Source organism: Ovis aries, chromosome Y, assembly GCF_016772045.2.
Source record: "Ovis aries strain OAR_USU_Benz2616 breed Rambouillet chromosome Y, ARS-UI_Ramb_v3.0, whole genome shotgun sequence".
Classification (NCBI taxonomy): Eukaryota; Metazoa; Chordata; class Mammalia; order Artiodactyla; family Bovidae; genus Ovis; species Ovis aries.
Genome location: NC_082741.1, coordinates 3,930,143 through 3,958,086, shown reverse-complemented (window position 1 = coordinate 3,958,086; position 27,944 = coordinate 3,930,143). Strand labels below are relative to the sequence as shown.

At 46.2% G+C, this 27,944-nt stretch overlaps 1 protein-coding gene across 2 annotated transcripts in view; it reads left to right on the top strand.

Moving 5' to 3' along the window:
* The window catches only part of LOC101117049 (neuroligin 4 X-linked), a 400,828-nt gene that overhangs the window by 19,610 nt on the left and 353,274 nt on the right, over positions 1 to 27,944 (top strand). For both annotated transcript variants that reach the window (XM_027963519.3, XM_060408629.1), the window contains exons 2-3: positions 19,691 to 19,859; positions 23,450 to 23,537. The gene's annotated coding sequence lies outside the window, so the exon portion shown is untranslated. The remainder of the gene's footprint in view (positions 1 to 19,690; positions 19,860 to 23,449; positions 23,538 to 27,944) is intronic.

Genomic DNA, 27,944 nt, shown 5'->3' with positions numbered 1-27,944 from the left:
CAATCCCTGGTCAGGGAACTAAGATCCCATATGTCCCCACAAGCTGATTGGTGGGGCCAAAAAATAAGATAAAGTAAAAACACATCAATTTAAAAAAAACATAAAAAAGGAAGTACAGATTACTTAAAAAGAAGAAAAACAGGTTACTAAAACAAAGGATATAATTTCATTTTCAAAACCGACTTCGTTTTGTGTCACAGGGATTGAAAAAAGCAAATCTTTCTAATGAAAGGAACTAGGAGGGACGCAGGGGGGAAAGAAGTCTTCAGAATCAAAAGTAAAACGTGTTACTTGGACCTCCATTTAAAAAAATTATTTTATTATTATTATTATTTTTACTGTACAATATTGTATTGGTTTTGCCATACATCAACATGAATCCGCTAACAAATTTTTTTCTGAATTGCAATGAAAGCAGCTTACCTGCCTCTGATCTCCCTTTTCTCTTGATTCTTAATTATTCTCTGTAAGAATCCAACGCCTCTCTCTCTCTTTTTTTGAAATGTTAATTAATTGCTCTTGTTTATTACACCTTGCCGTGTTTCACACATTGCTAGGAGGAGATGAAACGATTTTAGGAATGCTGTCTCTTTTCTTCCTATAAGCCTTGCGGTGTAATTTTATCCCAGATAGAAACTTTGTGTTTCTTAACAAAAAAAAAAATCATTCATTTCTCTGGCCATGACAAGTCTTAGTTGTGAGATGCGAGTTGTGGCATGTGGGGTTTAGTACCATCGCTGAGGATTGAACCTCGGCCTCCTGCTTTGGGAGCATGACGACTTAGCCACCGGACCACCAGGAATGTCCCTGGACATTCTTTCAGTTCAGTTCAGTCGCTCAGTCGTGTCTGACTCTTTGCGACCTCATGAATCGCAGCATGCCAGGCCTCCCTGTCCATCACCAACTTTAGGAGTTCACTCAGACTCGCATCTATCGAGTCAGTGATGCCATCCAGCCATCTCATCCTCTGTCGTCCCCTTCTCCTCCTGCCCCCAATCCCTCCCAGCATCAGAGTCTTTTCCAATGAGTCAACTCTTCGCATGAGGTGGCCAAAGTACTGGTGTTTCAGCTTCAGCATCATTCCTTCCAAAGAACACCCAGGGTTGATCTCCTTCAGAATGGACTGGTTGGATCTCCTTGCAGTCTAAGGGACTCTCAAGAGTCTTCTCCAACACCACACTTCAAAAGCATCAATTCTTCGGTGCTCAGCCTTCTTCACAGTCCAACTCTCACATCCATACATGACCACTGGAAAAACCATAGCCTTGACTAGACGGGCCTTAGTCGGCAAAGCAATGTCTCTGCTTTTGAATATGCTATCTAGGTTGGTCATAACTTTTCTTCCAAGGAGTAAGTGTCTTTGAATTTCATGGCTGCAGTCACCATCTGCAGTGATTTTGGAGCCCCCCCAAAAATAAAGTCTGCCACTGTTTCCACTGTTTCCCCATCTATTTCCCACGAAGTGATGGGACCGGATGCCGTGATCTTCGTTTTCTTTATGAAGGCGTAATGCTCTTGCTCACTCACTAGACTGCAGTCTAGAATAAGCATCACTTTTACATGCAGTGGGAACCCAAAGCATTTTTGTCACCGAATTCATGTAAACGGTATGGAACCATACCTGCATTATTCCAAGGTATGCACCCACTGTTTTCATCTTTAAAAAATAAACTAGGGACTCCTTGGTGGCCCAGTGGTAAAGAGTCCACCGGCCAGTGCAGGAGACGTGGGTTTGATCCTTAGCCCGGGGAGATCCCCTGGCATCCCTGGTGGCTCAGCTGGGAAAGAGTCTGCCTGCCATGCAGGAGACCTGGGTTCGATCCCTGGATTGGGAAGAGCCCCTGTGGAAGGGAAAGGACTACCCACTCCTGTACTGTGGTCTGGGGAATGCCATGGACTGTGTAGTCCATGGGGTTGCAAAGAGTCGGACGAGACCGAGTGGCTTGCACTTTTTCTGGGAAGATCCTGCACGCCGCAGGGCAAACTGAGCTTGTGCAGCGCAGCTCCTGAGCCTGTGTTCTCGAGCATGGGACTCACAGCTCCTGAGACCCACGTGCCCTAGAAGCGGGGCAGCTGCAACAAGCGAAGCTATCACAGTGAGAAGCCACGGCTAGAAGTAGTGCCCGCCCCTTGCCGCAACCAAAGAAAGCCTGCAGGCACCAGTGAAGACCCAGCACACCCAAAAAATAAAAAATTCTAGATATCCCCTTCCGCCAAAACCTGTAAAGATAGTACAGAGGCAGCTTGCTTACCCCATATTTAATTAATGTCTTATTTTACCCTGGAACGTCTGTCAAACTAAGGAGCCAACACTGGTACCGTGCTGTTAACTAAACACCAGATCTGTGTGGATTTTTCCAGGTTTCACCTAATCCTGCTTTTCTGTGCCCGGGGCCCCTGCAGCCCACCAGGCTGAATTCATTAGTCTGTCCCGTCTGCTCCATCTCCTCTCGTTTGTGACCTTATCTTCCGTGATTTTATTAATTGCTTCGTGATATTAGGTGCAGAGGGCCCCCCCCCTGCCCCGCCCCAGTTGGAGTTTGAATGATGTTGTCGTCTGGGATTCGTGTCTGGGCAAGGAAACCCAGAAAGGTCAGCTGAGTTTCTCAACTCTGTCAAGGCATCACCTACCCACAGGGTAAGGTTGACCTTCCAAAACCTGGTGAAGGTAGGAAGTGGGTTTTTCCCACATTCAAGTCGCACCCTGGCTCACATTTTCCCAGACTGTTCTTCGTAATCTAGGCACTTAAAAGTGCACAGAGGCAAGGAGGTGGGCTGTCCGGCTGGTCGTCTTGGATGGTAGAGCATTGACTTGGATTGTTTAGAATTTCTGTGTAAGGGGACTCCGTGCCGCCTCCGTCATTTCTTCACCGATTGTCAGTCTTTCCTTCGCAAACATAGGGATGAGTGGATGTGAAGCTGTGGATATTTAGCGTGTGAAGCTGAGCATGTCAATGGCTCAGTAGTGTTCGACTCACTGCGACCCCATGAAGTGTAGCCCACCAGGCTCCTCTGTCCATGAACTTCTCCAGGCAAGAACCCTGGAGTGGGATGGAGCACGGGTCTCCTGCATCTTGACTGCTGAGCCACCAAGGAACCCATCCTCGGTTGTAGAACCACGAGGAAAAGTCCCATCCGGGGTTTGTACCTGGGAGGAGGATTCTGTTCTTGAAAGATCTAGGACAGCAAATGTGACTCTGCTGTTTCCTTGGGCCTCTTCCTCTCTTGTGGGTCAGCTCTGCTCAGCACACTGACCCGGGGGAACTCAGCTTGCAAAAATGCCACCTTCCACCTCAGTGGACTGGCAGAGGTCACAGTGTTGCTCACGGTCCCTCATTGCGTTAATCTGCAACCCTCCTGGGCTGCAAGTTTCAGAGTGGCCTGGGGCTCACTCCTGCTCACAGTTCATCCCAATATTTTTCTATTTCTCCTTGTTGTTGTTCAGTCACTACTCATGTCTGACTCCTTGCAATCCAGTGGACTGCAGCACTCCAGGCTTCCCTGTCCATCACTGACTCCTGGACTTTGCTCCAACTCATGTCCATCAAGTTGGTGATGCCATCCAACCATCTCATCCTCTGTCTTCCCCTTCTCCTCCTGCCTTCAGTCTTTCTCAGCATCAGTTCAGTTCAGGTCAGTCGCTCAGTCGTGTCTGACTCTTTGCGACCCCATGAATCGCAGCATGCCAAGCCTCCCTGTCCATCACCAACCCCCGGAGTTCACTCAAACTCATGTCCATCGAATCATCAGTCTTTTCCAATGAGTCAGTTCTTTGTATCAGGTGGTCAAAGTATTGGAGTTTCAGCTCTAGCATCAGTCCTTCCAAAGAACACCCAGGAGTGATCTCCTTTAGGATGGACTGGTTTGATCTCCTATACAGTCACAAAAATAAAACCTGGAGCTGACTGTGGCTCAGATCTTGAGCTCCTTTTGGCAAAATTCAGGCTTAAATTAAGGAAAGTGGGGAAAACCACCAGGCCATTCAGCTATGACCTACATCAAAGCCCTTATGATTATAAAGTGGAGGTGATGAATAAATTCAAGGGAGTAGAATTTTTTTAATCAAGAGGCACAAATTTGAGGGAACAGACTCCTGACCTTTTTTCCACCGGTACCACACGGAGGGTAGATTTTGAAATGCTCATAGGCAAGGGGTCACCTTTTCACCTTGATCGATACTGTAAAACCTGAGCTTGTCCTCTTAACATTATGGCTGTGGGGCTTGCTATGAAATTGTCATATGCACACAGGTGATTATCATTTCAGCGTATCTTGAGAAGCCTCCTGTTTGGAATTCTCTGAGTCCACGTTGTGAAGCACACAGAAGCACATGAAACCTTTTCAAGGACGTTTTAAGGACAGTGTGATTTTCTTTGTAGAGAAGGGATGAGAGGCATCTTATAGGAATAGAGGACTTCTGAAACAAATGTTAGCATCAATCCTCACCCGATAAGCCACTGGTTAAACACTACGAAACTTGTACAATGATCTCTGAATTTTCCGTATATTTTATTATTGTCTGAATATTTTAACAATTTCGTTATTTACCTATGTGTCCATCTTTATCTGTATGCTTGCGTGCTAAGTCGCTTCATTCCTGTCTGACTCTGCGACCCCATGGACCGTAGCCCAGCAGGCTCCTCTGTCTAAGGGATTCTCCAGGCCGGCATACTGGAGTGGGTTGCCATTTCCTTCTCCAGGGGATCTTCCCAACCCAGGGATCAAAGCTGTGTTTCTAGGTCTCTTGCATTGGCAGGCGGGTTCTTTACGACTAGCACCACGTGGGAAGCCCCGTATCTGTATATGTGTATATAAATTTCTTTGTATGGATGTCTGCATGCATCTTTTATCAGCATCTATATATCTGTATCTTTATCTATATCAGTCTATATCATACCCATATCATATCAATGACTATATGAGGTCGTGTTGTTCCCACCTGGGTTTATGTCTGAATTATGTCCATATTCATATCTCTACCTGTATCTTTATTTATATACATACTACGCATGTATTGGAGCTTCCCTACTGGCTCAGGTGGTAAAGCTTCTGCCATGCCGGAGACCTGCGTTCGATCCCTGGGTCAGGAAGATCCTCTACAGAAGGGAATGGCAACCCACTCCAGTATTCCTGCCTGGAGAATCCGATGGACAGAGGAGCCTGGCGGGCTGTAGTCTTTGGTATCGAAAAGAGTCAGATATGACTGAGTGACTAACACTTTGTGTTCTTTATATATTTACATCTATGCCATTCTGAACTCTACATTTCCCAAAGTATTGCTGCAGAAGCCTCTTTAAGGTTATCACAAATGTCCCACAAATGTCCATGAGTGTTATTTTCTGTGATTAATTCTCTCAGGACGCTACACCCTAACCATTTATTTTCTTTTCTATTACGGGGCATTATAAGATATTGACTTTTGGTTATTATAAGATACTGAATGCACTACAGCACGTCTTCGTTTATTCTGTATATAGCAGTCTCTGCTAACCCAGGGACTTGAAACCTTCAACAGTAACATAGCTCAACAGTAAAATAATCCCTAAGACTTCAAGCGCAAGTTTAAAAACACACACACACACCAAAGATAAACAAGTTTACAAATCAAAACCGTGTATATACATCAATCTACAAAATGAAATAAGTAATGCCCCTCTAGTGAACCATGTGGGATTTATATGTATGAATTTGAAAATAAGCTACAGGTGCAATATCCCTCCGAATATCCCTGCAGTATCCCTCCCTGCCTTGCAACATCCCTCCGAATATCCCTCCAGTATCCCTCCCTGCCTCTCCCTCTTGGTAACCGTAAGTTTGTTTCCTGTGTCTGTGAGTCTGTATCTGTTTTGTATAGAAGTGCCTTTGTACTATTTTTCGAGGCTCAACTTGTAAGTGATACTGTATGTTTGCCTTTGACTAAATTCACTCAGTGTGATCGTCTCTGGGTCCCACCGCGTTGCTGCAAATGACATTATTCCATCTTTGTTACAGCTGAGTAGTGTTCCTTTGTATGTACGGAGCATATCTTTATACCTTCACCTGTTGATGGACACTTAGGTAGGTGTGCTCCCTGTCTTCACCACTGTGAATATTGCTGCCGTGAACATCACGATGCCTGTATTGTTTCAAATTCGAGCTTTTGCCTTTTACAGATGTATGCCCAGGAGGTAGGCTTGATGGATCATATGGTAGCTCTAATTTTATTTCTTTTAAGGAACCCCTACTGCTCTTCTTGGGGGCTGCACCAGTTTCCATTCCCACCTGCCGTGGAGGAGGGTGCCTTTTCTCCACGCCTTCTTCATCATTAATTGTTTGTAGAGTTTTTGATGATGGCCATTCTGACCGGTGTGAGGTGCTAACCTCCTTGCAGTTTCCTTTTGCATCTCTTTTATAATTAGCGACGTTGAGCATCTTATCAGCGTCTGTTGACCATCTGTATGTCTTCTTTGGAGAAATGTCCATTTAGGTCTTCTGCCCGTGTTCGGATGGGGTTGTTTGTGATTTTCTGTCCTTGGGTTGCATGAGCTGTTTGTTTGTTTTGGAAATTAAGCCCTTGTCCATCCTGACTCTTGGATGTATTTCTCTCTCATTCTGTAGGTTGTCTTTTCATTTCGTTTGTGATTTCCTCTGCTGTGAAAAAAGCTTTCAAGTTTGGTTAGGTCCAATTTGTTTATTTTTGCTCTTATCTGTTTGCCTTTGGAGACTGACCTAAGAAAACACTGCTAGAATTTATGTTAGAGAATGTTGTGCCTGGGTTTTCTCCTGGGAGTTTTACAGTCTCATGTATTATAATAAAGTCTTTCAGCCATTTTGAGTTTATTTTTATATGTGGTATGAAAGACTGTTTTAACTTCATTGATTTATGTGCAATGTCTTTATTTTTTGGCTGGTAGAGGGTTTATGTAGTCTTGTACCTATAAATTATTTTCAAATTCATACATATAAATCCCACATGCTTTACCGCAGGGACATTACTTATTTTGTTTTGTAGATTGATGTATATGCTGTTTTGATTTGTAAACTTGTTTATCTTTTGTGTGTGTGTTTTTTTAAACTTATGTGCTTGAAATCTTAGGGATTATTTTACTGTTGAAGTTTTCAAGTACTTGCAAGAAAAAAAAAGAAAGAAAGAAAATGGAATAATGAATCCCAAGTACCCCATCACTCAACCTTAACAATTATGAATGCCTGATCTAAATGTTCCTATATAACGCCACACCCCTTCTCTCACCAAATCTCATTATGGGGATGTATGATTCACGTCCTGACATGTCAGTCCACTACTTTAAGATGAAAAAGAACTATTTTTTTCCCCATATGTAACAGTTGTATCTTTACTCCCTCTAAAAATTATCAACAGCTTCTCAGTATCACCAACAATGAAGTCACGAAACTCAGAGGATTTTTAGTTTGTTTTTTTTTTTACTAGTTTGCTCAGATACGACTGAAGCGACTCAGCAGCAGCAGCAGCAGCTTACCCAAGGTCTGTGAGTTGCAGTCGGTTGATATATCTTTTGAGTTCTGTGTGCCTCTGACCCTCTGCGTTTTTTTTTTTTTTCTTGCGAATTCTTATTGAAGGAACCGCTGTTTTTATCCAATGTGAAAGTAGGTTATAGACTCAGCAAAAAGCAGTACTCAAAGTTATTTTTAAAAGAACCAGAGTGTTTCCTGTGATACTCAGTCTTAGCTTACCAGCTCCTTAGGGAGGAAGCCTGCCTCACCCGAGCCATTGTTCTCCTTAGAAGGAAAGCTTTGTGAGTGTGGACCTGTGTGACTGGGTCCCTTCTGGGATCACTGGTACCCATTTTATCTGGGTACCCATAGGAGAGGCAGAGATGGAGAGACTTGGATGGTAAACTTTGCCCCATCATTACAAAGGCATCTACACACACACACACACACACACTCCTGCATTTTTATCCCCCTTTGCTAGCTCAGGTGCTGTGCTTAGTTGCTCAGTGCTTGTGCTTAGTTGCTTAGTCTGACTCTTTGTGACCCCATGAACTGCAGCCCGCCAGGCTTCCTCGGTCCATGGGATTCTCCAGGCAAGAATCCTGGAGTGGGTAGCTAGTGCCTTCTCCAGGGGATCTTCCCAACCTGGGGATCGAACCTAGGTCTCCTGCATTGCAGGTGGATTCTTTACCAGCTGAGCCACCAGGGAAGCCCAAGAATCCTGGAGTGGGTAGCCTATCCCTTCTCCAGGGGATCTTCCCGACCCAGGAATCGAACCGGGGTCTCCTGCATCGCAGGCAGATTCCTTACTAGGTGAGCCACCAGGGAACCCCTGGTAGCTCATACTTAACCCAATTTTATCAGTTTTTTTATTTTTTAAGAAGAAATGTGTTGATTGATTTTTGGCTGTGCTGCTGGGTCTTCTTTGCTACCCATGGGCTTTTTCCCGTTTGCAGCAATGGATTTGGGGAGGGTGGGTGGAGTTTACTCTCTAGGTGCAGAACACAGGCTCTCGGGCAAGTGCGCTTCAGTAGTTGGGGCTCCCAGTTCCAAACCTATTGAGTGTAGGGTCAGTAGGCTTAGTTGCCTGTGGGGTCTTAGTTCCCGGGCCAGCGATGAAACCCACGTCCCCTGCATTGGCACGTGGATGCTTACCCACTGGACCAACAGAGAAGGCCAAATGTTGTCAGTTTGGTTAATAGTCCGTGCTGTGTATCCTATTTACAAAAATAAAGACGAAACACTAGCAACCTAAGCTACCCAATTATAGGGCTTCCCTGCTGGCTCAGCTGGTAAAGAATCCACCTGCAAGGTGGGGGACCTGGGTTGGATCCCTGGGTTGGGAAGATCCCCTGGAGAAGGAAAAGGCTACCAACTCCAGTATTCTGGCCTGGAGAATTCCATGGACTGTATAGTCCAAGGGGTCGCAAGGAGTCAGACACGACTGAGAGGCTTTCACCTTCATCATTCTTATGGGGCCCTTGGTTAAGACAGTTTAGGGTCAGGCAGCTAACCGAGGGGCTTTCTCATCACTGTTGGTCTGTCTCAGCCTTTCTTCCCACGATGGGTTTCCTGAGACATGACTGATACATTATAAGTGGAAGGTAACTTCCCTGGTTACTCAGATGGTAAAGCATCTGCCTGCGATGCGGGAGACCAGGGGGTTGGGAAGATCCCCTGGAGAAGGAAATGGCAACCCACTCCAGGACACTTGCCTGGAAAAATCCCATGGACGGAGGAGCCTGGTAGGCTATACAGTCCATGGGGTGGCAAAGTGGAAAGTGTCCAGTCTGGTGATTTGATACCTTTATATATTATAGAATAACTGCCACCGTGGTATTAGCCACCGGTCCTGTTACGCCCTGCAATTACTGTTTCTTATTTGTGGTGAGCAGCTTGAAGGTCTATTCTCAACAGTGTCCAAGTGGAGGAGACAGTCTAATGAGCCCCCTGCATATGAACCTCCACGCTGCAAAGAAGTGGATGTGTTATAAACCCATGACAGAGCAGGACTGCTTGGGTTAGCTGGGCCCCTGGGCTCACTCTGATGGCCTTTGGAACAAATCGGACTTAAGAACGTGGTCTCCGGACAGAACCAGTTCATGGGTAGGGGACTCACTGTGTTGTCAGACCTTATCTCCTAACTGGAAGTTGTGACGCTTTGGTTGCCATCTCCCCATTTCCTCCATCCCCCAGCCCCTGACAACCACCGCTGTACTGTCCGATTCTAAGTTTATTTCGCCCTTCAGCACAATGGCATAGACCCTTTCAGTCAGTGGGTCCATATTTGAGAAAAATAATACCTCTTGGGTTTCTAACTTATAGAGTAAAAGAAAAGGGATGATGTTATTATCATTGATGTTGTCAAATAAAAGTAAATTTCATTGTCTTGGCAGAGTGGTAAAGAATCCATCTGCCAATACAAGAGACCAGGGTTCTATCCCTGAGTGGGAAAGATCCCCTGGAGAAGGAAATGGCAACCCACTCCAGTATCCTTGCCTGCTGCTGCTGCTGCTAAGTCGCTTCAGTCATGTCTGACTCTGTGCAACTTCGTAGATGGCAGCCCACCAGGCTCCCCCGTCCCTGGGATTCTCCAGGCAAGAACGCTGGAGTGGGTTGCCATTTCCTTCTCCAATGCATGAAAGTGAAAAGTGAAAGGGAAGTCGCTCAGTCGTGTCCGACTCTGCGATCTCATAGACGGCAGCCCACCAGGCTCCCCCGTCCCTGGGATTCTCCAGGCAAGAACGCTGGAGTGGGTTGCCATTTCCTTCTCCAATGCATGAAAGTGAAAAGTAAAAGTGAAGTCACTCAGTCGTGTCTGACTCTTAGTGACCCCATGGACTGCAGCCTTCCAGGCTCCTCCATCCATGGGATTTTCCAGGCAAGAGTACTGGAGTGGGGTGCCATTGCCTTCTCTGATCCTTGCCTGGAGAATCCCTATGGACAGAGGAGCCTGGCAGGCTACAGTCCTTGGGGTCTCAAAGAGTCAGATGCTACCGAGTTCATGCACTTGGGATTCTGTTAGCCTAGTATGCGTGCCAGGCATGATCATAAAAACTGGGGGAACTGTTTGCCATGAGAGGTAGTAATTGTATTATTTTGGAAGCTCTGTTTTATACAAACCAGGCTTTTTTGAGTTATGTCGGTTCTAATGCGAAGGAGGATGGTGTTGCAGATACTCATTATTGTCTTCTGGACCGCAAAGGAAGATGGAATTGATTTGTATAAGGGAGCACTTCAGAGCAAATAAAAAGGGGAAACAGGAACAGCAAAATCTCAGTGACTATGTTTCAGAACAAAGTGCTGAGCAAAATGCAGCCAGCTTATCTACAACTGGGCAGAATCGCGTTGCAGTTGGAACACTCGGTAGATGAGGGTCGAGACAGTGTTGGAACATTTGATGCCTGGAATACGATTTGCGCTTCTATAGATGAGCATGAATGGGGGAGAGCCGCCCGTTGTTGAGAAGTTATTGGCATCCGTGGAAACCATAGAGACGTTCTTTGCAGAGTTTCTGACGCCTTGAAAATGGTGTTGCCTTCTGTACAGTGTTGCATTGATGGCTTAAATTTAGATTCTTCCGCAAAATAAGAAGTGTTAATATTCTGTGAGTGATCACAAGATGGATTTATGTGGGGAAAGGGTGTTTTTGAGACATGCTGTTGTTAACCTCAGAGGTTCAGATTGAATATCGTTGACCCCAAAGAAGGCAGTGTAAGATCTGTGATAAGTGACTGCATTATAACTTACTTTCTGTTATCATTTTTAATTTCTATAAGACATGGGCACCTTCTCCCTTTTTTTTTATGATCAAAGGATTATGCAGCAACAGTGATTTTCATTCAGGTGGTAATAAAATAGCAGTACCTTGCCATGCTTCATTTAAACTGCTGATACCAACCGCATAATGGTCCCTAACAACCTAGATGAGACACCCTAACTAATACTTAACAGTTTATCTCTGTAAAATTGGATCATGACACTTGCTGTTTGTTTTTTTTTCTTCTACAAACATTTCTTTGGTTTGTATGTTTGCTACAATGGATAAGGATTTCATCGTATTCCGTTTGTAGTTTGTAAACAGGAATGCTTTACTTTTCCTTGTGTGTGTTTTAAGACTCTCCCTTATGTGGCTGAGGTGTTGATGCCGTGGCAACAATGTGTAAACTACTGACTAGAGCAGATTTAAAATGAGTGTCTGAACCGCAAGGAAAGAGGTGAAGAATCTGGGCTCCAGGAAAATAGAGGCAAGGAAAAAAGTCAGTTCATTACTCAGGGATGGCAAAGAGCTTTCTTTCTTTCTTTGTAGATTATTCTGTTTTACTATGCTTTGTGAGGTGTTGGTCATCTCCAGCAATTCCTTTATCATCAGTTTCGTGTTTTTTTAATATTGTTTATTTTTGGATCATCATATCGTTTATTTTATATTATTAGTTCTGGGTGTGCTGGGTCTTCCTTGCTGGACCAGCTTTCTCTGGTTGTGGTTCACGGACGTCTTATTCTGGTGGCTTGTCTCATGGTGACTCCTGGGCTCCAGGCGGACTCCCGGACACAGTACTTGTGGTTCAGGGGCTTAGCTGTCTCGTGGCCTGTCAGATGGCGATCGGGCTTAGCTGTCCCGTGACAAGTCAGATCTTCCCTGGCCAAGAATCGAACCAGTGTCCCTTGCATTGGCAGGCTGATCCTTCACCACTGAACTGCCAGGGCCATTCCTGGGAAAGAGCTTTGGATGCTCGCATGCAAATTGTTCCCAGGGCCCATCTGGTTACCATTCTCCTTACATTTCTGGGGGGGGGGGTCCTGGGTGCATGTGGCTTCTGCAGAAAACACACCGTCTGGCTTCATGCAAATGTACAGAAAGTAGTTTTATGTATAAAGGAAAAGCACAATAAAACACCTGGTTGAAAGCAACCATCCAGCCCATGGTTAGGATGTTCTTGTTTCGGGATTCCAAATGTGTGTCTGTCACACACACACACACACAGACACACACAGACACACACACACACACACACCCCTGGAGCAATTTTCTTCTATTTCTTTCTAGGATTAACACTTAGACACTTAAAGCCAAAAAGTCCAAAGCCCGACCATCTCATTTTGTAGATAAACCCGGCCCGGTGAGTCGAATTGCCCTTCTCCAACCCTGAGGACCTCCGAAGGTGACCTTGTTTGAAAGTGGGGGCTTTGCAGATGTCGGGAAAGATGAGGTCATTGGAGCGGGCTGTGATCTAACATCCCCTTTAAGGGGGCAAACGCCACTTGCAGACACAGACAAGGCAGGGCCGGAACAGACAACACACGAGGAGAAGATGGCGATGGGAGTGCCTGGCAACAGCTCCGAGTCAGGGAGGGAGGGGAGGGCCCACCCTAGCCAAGAGCCCTCTGATTCTAGAACACAGCAGGGAACACCCTCCCAGGGAGTCTTCAAAAGGCAGGGAGGACACCTTGACTTTAGGACTTCTGGCTTCCAGAAGCAATGGTCCCTACTTTTTCTTTTTAATTAATTTTCTTTTTTTTTTTTTGCTCACCGAACATTTTTAATTGGAGTATGGAGAAGGCAATGGCAACCCACTCCAGTATTCTTGCCTGGAGAATCCCAAGGATGGAGGAGCTTGGTGGGCTACAGTCCACTGGTCGCAAAGAGTCGGACACGACTGAGCGACTTCACTTTCACTTTGCTTTCCAATGGGCTGTTAGTGTCTGCTGTGCAACACTGTGAATCAGACAGATGTCTACAGACATCCCCTTCCTTGTTTCATTTTTATTTTTGGCTGTGCTGGGTTTTTATTGCTGCACCTGGGCTTTTTCTAGCTGCAGAAAGAGGCGGGTTGGAGGGGGGTCTACTCACCAGTAGACTTCTCACTGCAGTGGCTTTCTTTGGTTGCGAGGCTCCGGGGAGTGCATGGGCTGAGTAGCTCTGACGCCACGTGGGATCTTCCTGGACCCGGGATCGAACCCGTGTCCTCTGCACAGGCAGGCGGATTCTTATCCGCTGCATCTCCAGGGAAGCCCTCATGAAGATTGCTAGGATGGCGCTCTACCCTAAAACAGCATCACCCGTCCCAGGGCGAGGATGGGCCCCCTCCACTTTTTAATCACAGTGCTTACAAGGAAGGCAGCCTCCTGCCCCCTCGACTGTGAAATGAGTGGGTTGGACCCATCCCCAGGTCCTCTCCAGCTCTTAATTCTGCCTGATTCGAGAGCCGTGATCATTGTAATTAAGACTCTCCATGTGAATAGGGCTCGTTGGACACCGTGATTATCGAGACCACACGCTGCAGGGATTTTACTCAGTGTCTCGGCGATCGCGTGAGACATCACAGACAGATTGGGAAAAGGGCAGGGCTGGGGAGGGGCGCGGTTTGCGATTTGAAATGTGTCCCTGAAATCGAATGCAGGGGGATGGACCTCTTAAGTGACAGGCAGCCCGTCCCAACCCTGGATCCTTAAAGCTCAGGGTGGCCTTTATGTCAGAAAATCAAAACTGCCCTGAAATTAACCCTGGACAGAGAGGTGTTAGTTGCTTAGTCATGTCTGACTCTTTGCGACCCCGTGGACTGTAGCCCGCCAGGCTCCTCTGTCCATGGGATGCTCCAGGCAAGAATAGTGGAGTGGGTTGCCATGCCCTTCTCCAGGGGATCTTTGTGATCCAGGGATCCAACCTGGGTCTCCTGCATTGCAGGCAGACTCTTTGCCATCTGAGCCACCTGGGAAGCCCCGAGGATGTAGGGTTTGCCCTATCTCATCTTCAGCTCTCTCTCCAGCGTCCGACATTAAGCAAACAGAAGATGCCATGTTAGTCTGCCCCAGTGTATTTTTCCACTTGCAGCTCACAGATTGTAAACAGTTGAGCAAATAACAGACCTTTTGTCTTATGCGTGTTTGTATGAGGTGACACGCTGTCCAGCCCTTCACGCCTTCTCTCTTCTCTGCTCCCCGAGGACGGTGTTTCTTGACCTTGACCAACTGGATGGATGGGAACGTGGAAAACAATCTCCCAGTCGCTGTGAGTGTCAGAACCTTTAGAAGCGCAGACATGTGTTGTAACACGCTGGGCAGTCCTGGGCGAGCGTCGGACTTGCCGTGGGGGTTGCTAGATAAGCGGGAGACACCGTCTTGGTCCTGGGGTCTTGTGGTCCGTTGGAGGACTGCGATGCTGACATACGTGCAGGTGATTCGTTCCTGGAATCAGGGTGATGTCATGTTTATGGCCCTAGGGGAGAACGGCAAGGAGGGGGGATGCTTCTTTACACCAAGTTCACCGGACACCTTCCTAAAGGACTGACGCCTGCCCGCTGGGAGGGTCTTGAACAGATCGTGAAGGATGGGAGCACTGGGGATCAGAGAAGTGTGGAGTTCAGAGCAGCTGCCGAAGAGACCTTACTGATGGCCCCTGAAAGACTTGGCGGGCGTCCCTGGTGGCTCAGATGGTAAAGAATCTGCCTGCAATGCAGGGGACCCAGGTTGCCTTCCAAAGGGGGTGTTCACTGGCTATGTGTTGAAGAAAGCAGCAATTGTCAGGCACCCTGTACATATTCACTGGGAGAATGGAGAAATCAAACGTTGCCTGTTAACAAGTGTTAACCGAGGTGTCACTGTTGGACTTGTAGGTGAGGCAGAGAGGCTGGAGAAACCACCTCTGTCATCGAGTCAGTTTATGGTTGGAGAAGCTGGCCACATGAGGCAAGGTGGGTCTTCTTTGATGGTTCAGCTTGTTTATAGACCAACACGATTTACTAAAATACAGGGCTTCCCTGGTGGCTCAGGTGGTAAAGAATCCACCTGCAATGCGGGAGACCTAGCTTCAATCCCTGGGTCTGGAAGATCCCCTGGAGAAGGGCATGGCAACCCACTCCGGTATTCTTGCCTGGAGAATCCCATGGACAGAGGAGCCTGGTGGGCTACAGTCCAAGGGGTCGCAAAGAGTCGGACACGACTGAGCGACTAACACACCCAGTTAGGAGCTTTGTGCCCAAAAGCAGGGGCAGAGAGCTACGTGTATATTTTCGCTATTTCACATACAGGCATCCTTTGTCCCTCACATGAGGCTACGGCTCTGTTCCTCTCACACCCTCCCCTCTCCGATGGGCACTACTGACCACCCTCTTTGATTCTCATCGCTATCTACCACTGTGGCCAGGCCGCCTCTGATACTTCCCAGGTGGTGAATTGCAATAGCTGATTTTTCGCGTTCCAGTTTTCTCCTCCTCGAAGAGGCTTATATGAGAGTCCCTGCTTGTAGAGATGGTTGCAAAATAGGTCGCGGAATCAGTGAAAGCTCATTGAAATAGAGGCAGATAGTAAGTACCTATGAGGGAGGTTTTTCGTATTATTTATCTTTGACTTTCTGCTGCTCCTTCTCAGCCTAAAAGAGCTCACAAAGAAGGGCTGCGTATGAATGATGCTTAACAGGAACCCCACATGCCTTTCCGTGACCTATTTGGCTTTGCGGAAGGAGCTTCCCGCCTGCCTATCACGTAGGGTTACAAGCTTCCTCACGTAGGGTTCTCCAAGGACATCGCTGCTGGTATACCAGCTGTCTTTAGCTTTCCTGGTCCAACCAAGCAAAGTTAGCACATGGCCCCTCTCCCTGCCTTCCTCCCACCGTAAACTGGGCTGCACACCGTTGCTTTCTTCTTAAAAAATATCAATTGATCTGTCTATTTTTGGCTGTGCTGGGTCTTTGTTGCTTCACAGGCTTTGTCTGGTTGCGGTGCGTGGGCTTCCCACTGTGTTGGGTTCTCTTGTGGACCGCAGGCTTCATAATGGCTGTGCCGCACGGGCTTGGTTGCTCTGTGACATGTGGAATCGTCCCTGACCAAGCATCGCACCCATGTCCCGTCATTGGCAGGCGGATTGTTAATGGCTGGAACACCAGGGAACCCCGCCTGCTGTTTTCATATTTCATCTCCTGCTTGCTTCCGTTTCCGTGCTCGCCCAAACTCAAAGGCATTTTCGCGCTTTGGCTACATGTGTGGGTTGAAACGTTTTTCTGCCTTGCCCTCACAAGGGGGTGTTGATTGGCTATGTGTTGAAGAAATGAGCAATTGTCAGGCACCCTGTACGTATTCACTGAGAGAATGAGGACATCAAATGTTGCCTGTTAACAAGCCTTAACAACCGAGGCGTCACTGTTGGACTTGTAGGTGAGTCAGGCTGGAGAAACCACCCCTGTCATTGAATCAGTTTATGGTTGGAGAAGCTGGCCACATGAGGCAAGGTGGGTCTCCTTTGATGGTTCAGCTTGTTCATAGACCAGCACGATTTACTAAAATATATGAACTTCCCTGGTGGCTCAGATGGTAAAGCATCCACCTGCAATGTGGGAAACCTAGGTTCAATCCCTGGGTCTGGATGATTTCGCTGGAGAAGGGAATGGCAACCCACTCCAGTATTCTGGCCTGTAGAAGTCCCTGGGCCGAAGAGCCTGGCGGGCTACAGTCCACGGGGTCAAAAGAATCAGGCATGACTGAGTAACTATCACGTTTGTGCCTTCATGGATCATTCAACATCCTTCTGTGATTTATTTCTAAATGTCTACTTTGAAGATCTCTGCCAGTATTCATGTCCCTTGAATTTTTAGTTTCTTTTTTTCCGTATTATTTTAAAGACACTGTCACCTAGAAAAATTTGGAGGGATACAGTTTAGGAACGTTAAGGATTTTGGACTTTAATCCTTTTAAGTCTTACGTGAAAGCTATAAGTGTACCTTTATAGCTGTTTCTTTGCGCCATTTGCTGGATAACGACTCTAGTACTTTTTAATTTTGTTGTAAAGATTTGGTTCAAAATTAGCAAAGTGAATACGAAATGAATTTCTTGAGAATCATCAGAATTCTGGGATGTTTTCGGCAGAGTAGACCTGTGTACAATTGGTTATCTGTATTTTCAGTTACTCTTTAAATGCTAAGGAAAATTTCTCTCTGTTTCTCCTTGCTGGATTTTCCTAATGCTAAAAATGAAACAATTCGAGCATTGCTTAAAGTTGGGAGCAAATCCAAGACAGAAACACATGTTTTATTAAATATGCGAATTTTCAAAACTGAATGTGGTTTGGAAGATTGTGACAGAAAAGAGATAAAGTCTGGGTTGGATACATTAGGGTGCAAATTAAGATGATTTATGTTAATTGGGACATTTATCTGCACATTAGACATGTCTGGGACACCCTGCTAAAACCTTGCAATAAGTAGTATTCTCATCTGAGCATGCATTTTACTCAATTTTTTAGCTACTCATGAAAGTCTATCAAAATTCAGCTTCTCCCATTTTTCATTTAGAAATTCAGCAAGTCACTGAGACTCAAAAGACAGTTAAATGATGAATGATACTATATATTTTTTAATTTAAAAATATCTCTGAAATATCTTGTGGTTTTAAAGACAATTTTATATTTTCCTCTTTCTGTGGATGTGTGTGCAAGATGACAATAAATGATGACGGACGCTAGATTGTTCTTTTCTTCTGAACTTTTTTATTTTCTGTTGGGGTATAGCCAGTTAACACTGTTGTGATGGTTTCAGGTGAACAGCAAAGGCACTCAGCCGTACACATACATGTATCCACTATCCCCGCAAACTCCCCTCTCATCCAGGCTGCCATGTAACATTGAGCAGAGTTCTCTGTGCTGTCCAGGAGGTCCTTGTTGGTTCTCCATGTTAAACACAGCCGTGTGTCCATGTCCATCCCAAACTTCCTAACTATTCCTTCCCCCATCCTTCCCCCGGTGACCATAAGGTTATTACAGAGTATTGAGCAGAGTTCCCTGTGCTGGACAGCAGGTCCTTGCTGGTTCTCCATGTTAAACACAGCAGTGTGTCCATGTCCATCCCAAGCTCCCTGAATGTCCCTTCCCCCATCCTTCCCCCTGGGAACCATGAGGTTATTACAGAGTATTGAGCAGAGTTCCCTGTGCTGTCCAGCAGGTCCTTGTTGGTTCTCCATGTTAAATACAGCAGCGTGTCCATGCCCATCCCAAACTTCCTAATTATCCCTTCCCCCATCCTTTCCCCTGGGAACCATGAGGTTATTACAGAGTATTGAGCAGAGTTCCCTGTGCTGTTCAGCAGGTCCTTGCTGGTTCTCCATGTTAAACACAGCAGTGGGTCCATGTCCATCCCAAACTCCCTGACTGTCCCTTCCCCGCTCAGCAACCATAACAAGTCTAAAAAGAATTGATACACATGAACTTAGCAAACAGAAAGAGACTCACAGACTTAGTAAACAAACTTATGGAAACTAAAGTTTTTTTTTTTTTTAACAAATCTCTCTGAAATATTTTAGGTTTAAAATGTACACTTGTATTTTCCCATTTTGTCTATGTGTGTGCTGGACTACGTGCAGACATTGGTCATGAGTGACGTGGAAACCTCAGGCCCCCTCAGCTGTAATCCTGGCTCCAACTTCTTGAGAGCTTCTGGTGGCTCAGTTGGTAAAGAATTCACCTGTAATGCAGGAAACTTGGGTTCGATCCCTGGGTGGGGAAGATCCCCCAGAGAAGGGAATGAGAACCCACTCCTGTATTCTTGCCTGGGGAATCCCATGGACAGAGGAGCCTGACGGGCTGCAGTCCATGGGGTCGCAAAGAGTGGGACACTGCTGAGTGACTCTGACCTCACTTACTTTACCTTATTTATTTGGCCGCAGTCAGTCTTGCTTGCGGTCCGTGGACGCTGCAGTCTCGGCTGTGGCGTTGGAGCTCTTAGTTGCAGCCTGTGGCGTGTTTAGTCATTGAATGTGGGATTTAGTTTCCTGACCAGAGATGGAACCGGGGCCCCTGCGTTTAGAATGCAGAGTCTTAGCCATTGGACCACCAGGAAAGTCCCTGATACTTCTTTTCTACTATCCTCAAATCTTATGCAAAGTCTGTGTCCAATAACTTAGGATTTCTAGGCAGTGCCTACTGTACAGCATTTGTCGGTGCTGTTTAGTTGATGTCCTGTCTTTGCGACTCTGTGGACTGTAGCCCACCAGGCTCCTCTGTCCATGGGATTCTCCAGGCAAGAATACGGGAGTGGGTGGCCATTCCCTCCTCCAGGGGGGTCTTCCTGACCCTGGGAGTGAACCCACATCTCCTGCATTGGTAGGTGGATTCTTTACCACTCAGCCACCAGAGAAACTCACAGTACTTAGCTACCAGGAAATAAAATCATATTCGTACCCTATTGAAAAGTCCTAGCTTCATCAACGGCATCTTTTACGAAAGTACTTATGTCCCTGTTAACCTTATGTTCTAGGTGTCTGCCGGACCTGCTGCCCGGGGCCATTTGGAATGGCTGTGAACATCTCTACGAAACCCCAGGTCTTCGGTCATAAAGATGAAATTATTTGGAGAAGCTTCCTTGAATCGTTGTCATAGAGTGGAGTAGACCGTTCTTAGCTTCTGCATCGACTGTTCTGCCAGAGGTCTGTATGCTTTGACTCATGTGTTTGCTGTGTCCTGAAGTGCCAGCAACGTGACATAAGATGTTCATGCTAGCATTTGCTAACATCTCAGTAACTCATCAATACTGGTGTAACTTGAGAATTTAATATCAGTCACCCCAAGGGATTTTTTTTTTTTAATCTGCACTGGTCCTTCATTGTGGAATGCAAGCTTAGTAATTGTGGTACACAGGCTTACAATTCTGGTACATGGGCTTAGCTGCCTCGAGCATGTGGCATCCAAGTTCCCCAACCAGGGATTGAACCCACATCCCCAGCACTGGCAGGTGGATTCGTACCACTGGACCACCAAGGAACTTCAGATTTTAAAAGAAACTTTCACGGATGAGTCAATAACCTAATAATTATAGTGTAACCTTTTTACAGATGGTATCTATATGGTAGCATATAATTTTATGCCCTATATAGTGAAACTGCATAATAAAATGTAATTTCCTATTAATTTTCAATTAATTAGCAATGTGTTGTCATATTTATCTGTTTTTAGGACATCTGTAATATGTCCTCCAGCACAAATGTAATAGACACATCAATTTTTTCGCCCCCAATAAGTGGTTTATTGTTTTGGTGGTTCTTTCCTGACACCCACACATATGGTTGACTTTTACACCTTGTGAAATGGACAGTGAGCTGTGGGTGTGAACCAAGGCAGGACCTCTGATCAAGTGAAATAGAAACAGAGCCAGTTTGTAAGCTGTGATATGCAATCCCGCTATGTTATAATCGCTCCTAGTCCATCAGATCAGATCAGATCAGATCAGTCGCTTAGTCGTGTCCGACTCTTTGCGACCCCATGAATCGCTGCACACCAGGCCTCCCTGTCCATCACCAACTCCCGGAGCTCACTCAGACTCACGTCCATCGACTCAGTGATGCCATCCAGCCATCTCATCCTGGGTCGTCCCCTTCTCCTCCTGCCCCCAATCCCTCCCAGAGTCTTTTCCAATGAGTCAGCTCTTCGCGTGAGGTGGCCAAAGTACCCGAGTTTCCGGTTTAGCATCATTCCTTCCAAAGAACACCCAGGACCGATCTCCTTTAGAATGGACTGGTTGGATCTCCTTGCAGTCCAAGGGACTCTCAAGAGTTTTCTCCAACACCACAGTTCAAAAGCATCAATTCTTTGCCACTCAGCTTTCTTCACAGTCCAACTCTCACATCCATACATGACCACTGGAAAAAGCATAGCCTTGACTAGACGGACCTTTGTTGGCAAAGTAATGTCTCTGCTTTTGAATATGCTATCTAGGTTGGTCATAACTTTCCTTCCAAGGAGTAAGGGTCTTTTAATTTCATGGCTGCAGTTGGATGCTTGCTATTACTGTCCGCATCACTGGGACATTGAGGCTCTTTGGTCCTGATACAAAGTAACTTTTGATGGAAGCCTGTCAGGCAAAGATTCTCACAGGCTGGGGACTAAGAGTGCGACAAAGAGAAGATATTAATTGCTCCACCTGATACAATCTGTCTTGATAGTCTGACTGCCCACTTTGAGCCTTACACCGCCATTAACAGCTCTGTGATCTTGAGTGAGTTGCCTAATATCGCCTTCATTTGTGGGTTTTTTTTTTTTTCAATTAAAGGAGATAATGCTGCCTTTTGTGCTCATTGAGAGGATGAAAAGAGTCCGAATGGGAATTCCCTGGTGGTCCAGTGCTTAGGACTTGGTGCTTTCATCACTGGGACCCTGGGTTCCATCCTTGGTCAGGGAAGTAAGATCTGAAAAGCCAAAAATGAAAAAGAGTCCATGTGTAAAGCAGTATGTTTAAGGTTGACCCACCATATATATGGGCTTCCTAGGTGACTCAGTGGTAAAGAATTCTCTTGCCAGTGCAGGAGGTGCAGGAGACTCAGGTTCGATCCCTGGCTTAGGAAGATTCCTTGGAGGAGGAAATGGCAGCCCGCTCCAGTATTCTTGCCTGGAGAATCCCCATGGACAGAGGAGCCTGGTGGGCTACAGTCCATGTGGTCACAAAGAGTCTGCCGACTGTGTGTACGGTGTGACACACATACCGTACACGTTTAAGGTTGACCCACCTGGGACACGTTACCTCCGGTAATAATTCCTATTATGTTTGGACAAAGAGGCATCTTGATTCTGGGAAAAGCATGTGCTCTCTGATCTCAAGGCAGACATGGGCCCAACTCTGTCTTACAACTTGTGAGTCGTGAAACCTAACATCTGAATATCCTTTTTCCTAAAAGTATTTAAAATCAGTGTGATGGTAAACTGTCCTGCATGACTATAGAAGGGTCAAGAATAATGAGTGCAACTAAAATAGTTTGTTTCATACAAATTCATTTTCATAAATGTATTTGCCTTGGCGATATTTATGACATAGTAACTGATGGTGGTTATGTGTTATGAGTGATCAAAAAAAAAAATTAGACCATGAACCTCCCTTCCTACAATCAAAGAATGGGCTCAAGTCGTTAGCTTTGAAAGCCAACCATCAGTACCAATGTCCTCTAGGGTTGAAGTGTGTTAAAGTGAGGGTAGAAAGGTTTATCCTCTGTTCCCACTTGCTGTCTTCCTGCAGAAGTAAAATGATGACTCAATGACAAGTGTGTAGTCTGTCCAAATATCTCACGGGCAGTGGGGGGCGGCGATGCGGTGGTCACTTGCTTTGTGGTGATCCTCAGTTAGAAGTGGGAAGAAGTGAGATTGTTAGAGTCGTCCTGTAAAGAGAAGACTCCAGCCTGAGATGACAAGTAAAGTGCCCAGTGGTTCCAAGATGGTTACTGACCAAACAGAGCCTGCTTTTGCCATAGGAGAGCTGAGAGACAAGGACCGCTTGAATCTTGCCCGTCTGACATACTGCTGTTGGAGGATAAAAAAATCCCTGCAGCCTGAGAATTAGTCTCTCAACTAAATGATGCCTGAGGTGTTGTTGGGCTTCCACAAATCAAACTGTGCAAGGAGCTTGTTGTTGTTCGGTTGCCTCAGTCCTGTCTGACTCTTTGCAACGCCATGAACGGTAGCCCCCCAGGGTCCACTGGCCAAGGGATTTCCCAGACAAAAATACTGGAGTGGGTTGCTATTTCCTCTTCCAAGGGAGTCGTCCCAACCCAGGGATCAAACCCTAGTCTCCTGCATTGCAGGCGGATTCTTTACTCCTGAACCATCAGGGAAGCCCAGGCAAAGCGTTTAAATCCTTAACTTAAATAAACTAGATCAAACATAGACATGAAGTAAACTGATTGTTCATTTTCAATGGAAATTTAATGGCGGCCCAATGAGTGTAAGTGGTAAGTATTAACACACTGCTGACCTCCAATCGCCCCAGTTTATTCTGAATTCTCAAATCGCCCGTGGACTTGTGTGGTCAGACAGAAAAGCTACAGTTTGCTGTAATGACTGTCCTTTCTTGATTGGTTGCTTGAGTTTAGGAAGTCGGTTCAGAATTACTTGATGTCTCTATCCCCTACTTTTTCTAATCACCGAAAAGAAGGCTAAGAAGAAATGTCACGCTGGTTTTGACACAACGATACCATCTCTTTTACTGAGTGGATTTTTCTCTCTCTTTCTCTGTGTCTCTGTTTTATGGTAACAGGGGAAAACTGTGCTAAGATGGAAAAGCAATCAAGTAGATTTTCACGGAGGCATTTTTAAAAGCATCTTCTTAGAAGGACGATGTAATGGTAAGTATGAGAAAAGTAAACACTGATCTCCGCTGGTTTATTTTCTGGAAGCATTTACTGCCTGGTTAATTCACATCTAGCAGTGCTTTGAAATTACTTTGGTGGGGGAAAAATGGTTTTCTTTAAAAAAAAAAAAAAAAGAAAGAAAAAAGAATCTATTTCAAATTCACCACAGTGCAGAGCAGCGATTTCAGCCTCCTTTGGCGGGTACAGCAGGCATGCCCTGTGAATTTAGGACTTCGTCGTAATCACTTGTTTCTGCAAATAGCCCCAGTGCAGAGTCTCTCTCATTAATGAGACAGAAGAGTCAATCCTCTGACTCAGCTTGTGTATATTTCTTCTGAAATGGACCCTCATCCCGCTTTATCCTGCAGGCAGTATCTGAAGCTGCTGAGGTCTTTGAATGGCCTCAGTGTATCCTTATATCATTTATGCCTGAGGCCCTGAGGAGTGGAATACAAAATATGAGATGTACTTTTAATGCAGGTTGGGGGCTCACTGAGGCCCCGGAATCCTTCTCTTCATCAGAAATAGAGCACAGCGCAAAGAAGGGGAAATGGACAGAATATTTTGATGGTTGTGAGCTCACATGAGTGAAGCTACTTCACAAGTCAAAACTGACACACTTACCCCCCTCCCCCCCATAATTAAAAAAAAATGCGTGCATACTTAGTCCATAGTCGGGTCCAGCTCTTTGCAACCCCGTGGACTGTAGCCCACCAGGCTTCTCTGTCCATGGGGATTCTCCTGGCAAGAATACTGGAGTGGGTTGCCATGCCCTCCTCCAGGCGGTCTTCCCCACCCAGGGATGGAACCCAGGTCTCCCGTATCGCAGGCGTATTGTTTACCATCTGAGCCACCAGGGAAGCCCTTTAAAAGTATGTCAGTATACTAAAAAGAGTATGTCTTAGTGTATTTCAAGTAAATAGTTGAGGTTTTCGTGACTCAGCGGTCCATTCAAGCCCTGCTGATATATATGTGATTCTTGTTGCTGTTTGTTCAGTCAGTAAGTCGTGTCTGACTCTGGCTTTTAACTGTCTGTTTCCCGTTTAACCACTTAATTTTCCAGTCTTCACTCTAACAAACTTGAGTGCCTTTCTGGGATTTTAGGTGATTGTCAAGGTCATGTCCTTCACTGGACTCTTGCTTTCAACCAACTAGAATTCTGAACTCCGCTTCCCATATCCTGCCATAAACAAATGCTAGGTTGCTTTCTTTTTTGGCTTCCCAGAAAAGCTAATTTGTAATGGATAAAGAAAGACTAATGCCACCCCCGTTTTTTCGGTTAACATGGAAATATGAAAGATAGCGGATGAGGAAACGAATGCATCGCAGTTTGCTCTTTTTATCTTGTGTAGACATACCTGTGTTATCAAAACAGTTGTGTGCACACACATTTCTCATCAGGATATACGGCTCGGCAATCAATAGCAACGCATTAATCAAATCCGTTTCTCTTGTGAATTCCGAAACTTTTTTTTTTTTTTTTGTATTGTCATTTTCTTTTTGGAGGAACATGGGATATATGTAACCAAGGCGTGAGGTTGCACAAGTATCAGGTTGGCTGAAGTCTGACACACCAAGGAACTTCTTGGCCAGCCCAATACGTGTCTTCCTTTTCATACCAGCAACCTTTAGAATGGCTGTATGCACTTCTGCTTGCCGTCACTTCAGCAGCCGCCCTGCAAGGAGCACTCAGCGCAGTGAAGCAGGCCGTCCTGGTTCTAAGGAGAGGCGGTGGTTACTAGGTCTGGAGTTAGAGCTCTAGACAGCACAGCTCTGAATACGGGCCTCCCGTGTGGCTCAGCTGGTAAAGAATCCGCCTGCAGTGCGGGAGACCTGGGTTCCATCCCTGGGTTGGGAAGGTCCCCTGGATGAGAAGGGAGAGGCTTACCCACTCCAGTATTCTGGCCGGGAGAAGGGTTGCAAAGATTCAGACACGACGGAGCGGCTTTCATTTCAGGCCATGAAACCCAAAAAGGAAGATGATAGACAGTGCCCCCAGGGAAGGGCTTTCCCAGGCGGTGCTGGTGGGAAAGAACCCACGTGCCAGTGCAGGTGGCGTTCGAGACTCGGGTTCGATCCGTGGACCAGGAAGATTCTCCTGGAAGAAGACTGCAGTCTATGCAGTTGCAAAGAGTCAGACATGACTGAGCGTGTGTGCACGTTAATATACAACAAATTATGGATACTATAGGTGTGTGCTTTCATAATTAGGAATTTTGTGACTGCACCAACTACAGTCTCTTAACTGTACAGCAGGTGTTTGTCAGCTGAAATTTGGGGTGCATGCAAGCCTGAGGCCTGGGCTGTTGTTGAGTTGCCCAGTCGTGTCTGACTCTTTGCGACCCCACGGACGGCAGCACGCGTGGCTTCCCTGTCCATCACCAGCTCCTGGAGTTTGCTCAGGAACGTCTGGGAACTCTCCAGAGTTTCATGTCTGAAAGTGACCTGCCCCGGGGAGAGAATCCACGGCCATCCACAGAAAAGCGTGTGTGATTCAGCCGCCCTGATGAGGGTGGGTCACCCCCAGCAGCTGTCATCCCCTGTCCATCATGATCAGAATCAAGAGGAAAGGACTGCTTGAGGAAGCGCCTTCAGTCATTAAGACTTTTGCTTTCTGCTCCACTGAATATTTTCACGAAGGGCATTTATAGGGTTCAAACCAAGCAGTTCGCAGATCCCATTTGTGCCTGTCTCAGAGAGCCAGGTGATTGTGACTCAGCAGGCTTCCAGGAAGAGGGTAATTAACATCAGGATGGAACGGACTTGTTTTCTCTTTTCTCTGGCGGGTTGTCGGACGTCACGCCTTGGCGTGCTGGGGACCTGCAGTAAATATTAAGAAAATATATTTTTGTTGTAGGTGATTCGGGATCTTTTGCGTAAACATATGCCTTTTTCTCAGTTTTTTTTTAAATTGGAGTCAAGATGCTTTACAAAGTTGTGTTATTTTCTGCTGTGCAAGAGTGTGACTCTGTTATATGCATACATATATCGCCTCCTTTGTGAGCCTCCCTTCCACCCCTCTAGGTCGTCACAGAGCTGAACACCCTCTGCTATATGCCAACTTCCCACTAGCTAGCTGTTTCACTAGCTCAGTTGGTAAAGAATCCGGCTGCAATGCAGGAGACCCCAGTTCGATTCCTGGGTTGTGAAGATCTCTTAGAGAAGGGATATGCTACCCATTCCAGGATTCTTGGGCTTCCCTGGTAGCTCAGCTGGTAAGGAATCCGCCTGCAATGTGGGAGGGAGAAGGCAATGGTAGCCCACTCCAGTACTCTTGCCTGGAAAATCCCATGGATGGAAGAGCCTGGTACGCTGCAGTCCATGGGGTGGCGAAGAGTCGGACACGACTGAGCGACTTCACTTTCACTTTTCACTGTCATGCATTGAAGGAAATGGCAACGCACTCCAGTGTTCTTGCCTGGAGAATCCCAGGGATGGGGGAGCCTGGTGGGCTGCTGTCTGTGGGGTCGCACAGAGTCGGACACGACTGAAGTGATTTAGCAGCAGCAGCAGCAATGTGAGAGAGGCTACCTACTCCAGTATTCTGGCCTGGAGAATCCCAGGGACTGTATAGTCCATGGGGTCACAAAGAGTCGGATGCGACTGAGCAATTTGCACACTTCAGTGTGTATATATGTCAGAGCTATTCTCTCCATTCATCCCGCCCTTTCCTTTCACCTGTGTGTCCACAAGTCTCTTCTCTACATCTGTGTCTCAATTTCCGCCATGCAAACAGCTTAATCCATACTGTGACTCAGAAAGACACAAAGCACCCCAGTGTTTGCAGCCAGGACATGGGAGCCACCTAGATTGTCCATCAACACACAAATGGACAAGGACACTGTGGTACATATATTCAGTGGAATATTATACAGCCATAACAAAGAGTGGATTTAACTCAGTTGTTATGATGCAGATGAACCTAGAGCCTGTCAAACAGAGCAATTTAGAAAGAGAAAAATAAATATTGTATATTAATGAATACGTATGACAGTGAGGAGATCCAACCAGTCGATCCTAAAAGAAAAGAGTCTTGAATATTCAGTGGAAGGATTGATGCTGAAGCTGAAACTCCAATCGTTTCGCCACCTGATGCAAAGAGCTGACTCATTGGAAAAGACTGATGCTGGGAGGGATTGGGGGCAGGAGGAGAAGGGGACGACAGAGGATGAGAGGGTTGGATGGCATCACTGACCCGATGGACGTGGGTTTGGGCGAACTCTGGGAGTTGGTGATGGACAGGGAGGCCTGGCGTGCTGCAGTCCATGGCGTCACAAAGAGCCAGACACCACTGAGCCACTGAACTAAACTGACTGATGGAATCTCAACATATGCCTCTAACATGCTCTGCCTCCTTCCCTTTCCATGGTGACTGCTGAAATAAGATTTTCCACTGTGTTC